At 33.1% G+C, this 6,275-nt stretch overlaps 1 non-coding gene across 1 annotated transcript; it reads right to left on the bottom strand.

The window, feature by feature from the left end:
- Positions 1 to 3,071: 3,071 nt before the first annotated feature.
- Positions 3,072 to 3,175, bottom strand: LOC116565923. Its single transcript, XR_004275662.1, has one exon. It is a non-coding gene; the product is annotated as a U6 spliceosomal RNA (small nuclear RNA).
- Between the last annotated feature and the right edge of the window lie 3,100 nt (positions 3,176 to 6,275).

The raw sequence follows: 6,275 nt of genomic DNA, 5'->3' as shown, positions 1-6,275 counted from the left end.
TGACTCTATTTCTGCTCACTGCAACCTCTGCCTTCCAGGTTCCAGTATTTCTCATGCCTCAGCCTCTCTATTAGCTGGGGCTACAGACGTGTACCACCATGTCCAGCTAAGGTTTTTGCTGCGTTGGCCAGGCTAGTCTCAACATCTGATGTCAGGTCATCTGCCTGGCTCAGCCTCCCAAAGTGCTGAGATTACAGGTGTGAGCCAAGTGCACAGTTTTATTAGTTTTCTTTTTGCTTGTTATTGTTTGTAATCCAAGAAAACTTGTGATCTGTTTAAAATGATTGATTATAACATGCTAATTGCAAGTCTATGGTAACTTCAAATAAAAAAAAAATCGACAGCTGGGTGCCATGGCCCATGCCTGTAGTCCCACCTACTTGGGAGGCTGAGGCTGGAGGATTGCTTGAGTCTGGGAGTTCTGAGCTGTAGTGCCCTATGCAGATCAGGTGTCTGCACTAAGTTTGCAATCAATATTGTGATCTCCCATGAGTGGGGGACCACCAGGTTGCCTAAGGAGGGGTGAACTGGTGAACTGGCCCAGGTCAGAAATGGAGCAGGTCAAAACTCCCATGCTGATCAGCAGTGGGATTGTGCCTGTGAATAGCCACTGTACTCTAGCTTGGGCAACATAGTGAGATCCTGTCTCTTAAACAAACAAATAAACAAACAAAAAAAAAACCCACCTAAAATAGATAAACAGAAAATAAAAAGCAAAAAAAATTAAAATATACTACTACAGAAGATTAGTTTTAGACAAAAGTAGAAATAAAGGAAGAGAGGACCATTAAACAACCAGAAAACAACAAACTGGCAGTAGTATATCTTTACCAATTAATAATAGCATTGAATGTAAAGGCAACAAACTTTACAATCAAAAGACATAGGAGGGTGGAATAGGTTTCACAAAATAAATAAAATATAATAAAATAAATTACGTGCTGTCTTCAAGAAACACACTTCACCTGTAAAGACACACGCAGGTTAAAAACAAAGGGATGGAAAAAGATATTTTATGCAAATGGAAACCAAAGAAGAGCAGGAGCAGCTATTATTGAATCAGATAAAATAGATTTAAATAGAAAACTACAAAAAGTACCAGGAAGGACATGATGTAATGAAAAATGGGGTCAATTCATCAGGAGAATACAACAATTTTATATATGCACCCAACACTGGAGCATCAATACATATGAAGCAAATATGACTAAAAATAAAGAGAGAAATAGACAACCATACAATAATAGCTGGATACCTCAACATCCTACTGAAAGTAGGACAAACTGTACAGACAGAAACTCAACAAAGAAACATTGGACTTACTCTGCACCACAGGCCAAATGTGCCTAATAGATATTTACAGAACATTTCATCTAACAGCCATGATATACACATTATTTTCCCCAGTAAGTGGATTGTTCTCAAGGATAGGTCATATATTAAGGCAAAAGTTGAGACACAAAACTCAAAAAAATTCAAATCAAAATAATTAAAGACTTAAATGTAACACCTGAAATTATGAAACTACTAAAAGAAAACTTTGGGGAAATTCTCTAGGACATTGGCGTGGGCCAGCGTTTCTTGAGAAATACCTCAAAAGCACAGGCAACTAAAGCAAAAGTGGACAAATGATATCACAGAAAGGTAAAAAAGGTAAAAAGCTTCTGTGCAGCAAAGGAAACAATCAGCAAAATGAAGAGACAATCCACAGAATGGAGGTAAATATTGGCAAACTACCCATCTGACAAGGAATTAATAAACAATATATAAAGAGATAAAACAACTCAATAGAAAAAAATCAAATAATATGATTTAAAAATGTGTAAAAGATCTGAATAGACATTTCTCAAAGGAAGACATACAAATAGCCGACAGGCATAAGTAAATACGCTCAACATCATTAATCATCAGAGAAAAGCAAATAAAAATCACAATGATATTCATCTCACACCAATTAAAATTGCTTTTACCCAAAAAACAGGCAATAATAAATTGTGAAGAAATGGAAACCGTTGTACTTTGTTGGTGGAAATGTAAATACAGCTACAGTGGAATGTAGTATGGAGGTTCCTCAAAAAACTAAAAATAGAGCTGCCATGTAATCTAGCAATCCCACTACTAGTTAATACATCCAAAAGCAAAAAAATCAGTATCTCAAAGCTATATCTGAACTTTCATGTTTATTGCAGCATTATTCACAATAGACAAGACTTAGAATCAACCTAAGTATTTACCAACAGATAAATTGATAAAATATGTAGTACATTTTTATTGTTTATAATTCCTAATATTAATACTCTTTTATGATACAGAAAGCACTTTTACACACTAATTTTATTAAATGTTGGACTAACATCAGTTTTATATGTTCATTGTACTAAGATACATCTAACCAAGCGGGGAAAAACCCAGTGTAGCTTATCTTTATTACAACTAAAAACTTAGGTCCACAACCAGAGGACTCTGAATAGTAAAACAACGTAACCAGATTGAGACATAGAGTCAAAAGTTAAAGTGACCTGTATGGGTTGCATGTAAGTATTAAGTTTTTCGCATGCTCTCTCTCACATGCTGTCTCTCTTTTTCTCTCTATCATATGTAAGTTTGATTATTTGCATATAGCACAGTATGAATAAGTATTTGCTATATAAGATCCTTTACATATTAGCTTTGAAGAAACTTTGTTCTATCTCAGGAAAGACTTTTTAAAGCCTTAACCCCAGTCGGTTTATTTGTGCCATTAAATAACTTTGTGAGTTGGATACATTTCTCTCCTCTTGAGATCTCAAGATAACTCAGGGCTCCTCAGCTTGTTACAAAGTTACATTCTATTGCCCAGACATAGTCCCCCCCCCAAAAAAAAAGTTACATTCTTTACTTACCATATGTAACGAATTCTGTATAAGGACTGTACAGACAAGGTATGAGGTCAGTTTTCCCAAAGTCTTTAATTGACTCTATAAGTCACATTTTATTTCTGAAAGGAAAGTATGCCATTCCAATCAAAGCTTTGGTAAAATAAACAGTTTCTCCAATTTTGTCCTTTTGCAAATGAAAACATATTCTTTAAAAAAATTATGGAATGCTTCATGAATTTGCATGTCATCCTTGTGCAGGGGCAATGTTTATCTTTGTGTCATTCTAATTTTAGTATATGTGTTGCCAAAGTGAGCACAGAAAACAAATTCTTATTACACTTATGCAAATAAATATATTGCCATAAGTTGAGAATACTAAAAAATAGTTGAGAAACCAGATAGAGAGAAATATGCTCCAAATTTTGTTCATAGAATTATATATTACTCAATTGGTAAAAGCTGTAAATAGCTCAAAAGTTTTCTTCACTTTAAAAAATGAAGAATTACCAATGTTTTAAGCAGAATCATAAAAGGATGATTTTACTCTCCTATTTGTTCAGTACATACAGTTAACTATTGTTTTTATTGAATGTAAGAACATTTCGGCCCTCCATGGGAGTCCTAAAAGTTTTTTCCTCTTTTCTAAAGTCACAACTTCCAAGGTTATCTGAAACCTGCATTTAAGAACACCTATTGATAGTATAAATAATAAAAACAAACTTTGAAAGAATATACAAGAAATGCAAGACAGTGGTACGTTTTGGATGTGAGAGGTTAAGATAAAAGTGCACCATTTAATAACATAAATTATGTGAGAATTTTGCCTATTTTGAAGTTAAGTCTATTAACTAAAATATAACAAATTACATTAACGCTTCAGAAACTCAGAACTTGTTTCTCACCACAAATGTAGAAAATTTTAATAAATTTATAAGAATCAAAGACAGATGTATAAAATATTAACACATTAAGACCGATGAAATTTGGCTGAGAATAGAAAAACATCTAACAGGTTAAATGAGCAAAAATACTTATATAAAAAAAGAAAGAAAAACATTTTATGTAATTTAAGATTCATTTATTATGAAATAATTTCAAAAACAGATACATCTCAACCTCAGGGAATAGCTATCAACCATTTATATAATTAATGTTAAATATATAGATATAGGCCCACTAAGATGAGATTCAAAGAAAATATACAAAATTTTATTCCCAGTTAATATTTTATTTGAAATCTTAAAATTTGTCTTATATAGAAAATTATAAAACTAGCAAAAAATTAGGAAATCTAAGCAAAGCTATCAGCAAATTATTAGTTTATTTTAAGCAAATCCAAAGGAATCTACAGTAAATCCTAAATTTACTAAGAGACAAGATCAGCAATATAATGATGAAAGATTAATGTTAAAACAGTGTTTTTATGGTAACTGTAGTAAAAACAAAAAAACAAAAATTGATTAATGTAGTAACAAACTATGTTTTATACAGAGTTATAAATTTCTTAAGGTAAAATTTTAGAGATTTCTAACTGCTTCCAAAGTAGCTTATACTTTAAGTAACAAACAGTGGTACAAATTTACTTGTCAGGAAAGCAGCATATTTAGAACTTCACTACAGAAAGATTAATCTAGGACCTGTTTAAAAAAAAAAATTGCAAATAGGAGAGAGGGTAGGTGATAACCTTGCTTGTTATTCTACTTTTATACTCTAGATCATTAGTATTAAGGGCCTGTAGGGAAATAATTAGTGACAAATAGAACTGAATAGAATATAAATACATATGTATAAATATAAATACCATGGTGATAGAATTTTAACAACTTAACAACTTATTAGTTATGAGATACAGAATTCAAATGCTCTCCCTAAATTAAAAAATGACAGAGATATAAAATTTAATGAAGGCCAAGAGAATATAAGACCCTTAGAGAAGAGGAAAAAGGGACTGAGAAAGTATCATGGTGGGTTGGAAGCAATTAAATAAGATTTGTTTGTGTTTATTTGTATGTGAGTCAGTGTATATAATCTGTAAATAAAAAGAGCATAAAAATCAGTAGAAGAGTCTTAGTCTTTATCTCATTTACATTTTTTAAACATTTGACAATTTAAGCATTGGTATGGCTAATTTTATTTATTAACTTGACTGGGCCATCATATTCAGATCTGTGGCCATACATTATTCTGGATGTTTATTTGATGGTGTTTTTGGATTAGATCAACATTTAAGTTGGTGAATTTTGAGTAAAGTGGATTACCCTCCATAATGTGAGTGGGCCACACCCAATCAGTTGAAGGTCTGAATATAACAACCCGCTGACCTTCCTCTAGCCAGACAAAATCCTTCAGCAGAGGAAATTCTTCAGCAGATGGCCATGAGATTTCAGCTGAAGATTTTAGACTTGCTAGCCTCCGTAATTCTATTAATTAATCCTTAAATCTTTCTATATGCATTGTGTCACTTTATGACAGAGATATATTCAGAGAAATGTGTGGTTAGGTGATTTCATTGCTGTGTAGACATCATAAAGTGTACTTACACAAACCAATGGTATAGGCTACTACACACCTAGGCTATATGATTTTGCCTATTTTTCCAAGGCAAAAGCAACTGTGACACATTAACATTTATACATATTTAAATGTATCTATACACCAAAAGATACTGGAAGAATAAAATATTATTATTATTTAAAGATGTCATGCTCTGTCATCAAGAGCTAGGGTGCAGTGGCATGACAGTAGCTCACTGTAGTCTCAAACCCTTGGGCTCAAGAGATCCTCTAGCCTCTACCTCCCAAGTAGTTGTAACTGGACATGCACCACCACACCAGGCTAACTAAAAGAAATTTTTTTTATGGGTAGGGTGTCGCTGTGTTGTCCAGGTTGGTCTCAAACTCCTGGACTCAAGCCATCCTCCCACCTCAGGAGGCTTCCTGAGTAGCTTGGATTACTAGCCTAAGCCACTGACACTGCAAAAATACAGAATTATAATTTAATGGAACCATGGTTATATCTGCTGTGTATCCTTGACTAAAATGGCTTATGGGGTCTATGACACTGTACACAAACACACCACACACAGGCATTCTACACACACACACACACACACACACACACACACACACACCCATTAGTTCTTTTTCTGAATAATTCTGACTAATACAATCATTCTGTCTCATTTTTTTCTAATTTTTTAATATAATCAGATTCATGAGCTCATTGTTATAATTAAAACTCATCTTCTCTACTCCTTCTCAACTCCCTTGTAGAAATGCAGGCTTAGGAGGGCACTACCCTAATTTATTTTTGATTTTTATTTTCTTAGTTAATCTGAACATTCTTATTTTATTGGCTTTATTTATTACTGAATGTTAGAAACTGAAAAGGATCTATTTCTAACACTCACATATATTG

This window comes from Sapajus apella, unplaced genomic scaffold (genome assembly GCF_009761245.1).
Source record: "Sapajus apella isolate SASKATOON/1434 unplaced genomic scaffold, GSC_monkey_1.0 scaffold41, whole genome shotgun sequence".
Classification (NCBI taxonomy): domain Eukaryota; kingdom Metazoa; phylum Chordata; class Mammalia; order Primates; family Cebidae; genus Sapajus; species Sapajus apella.
Note: the sequence above shows the minus strand (reverse complement) of the source record. Positions and strands in the feature narration are given on the sequence as shown.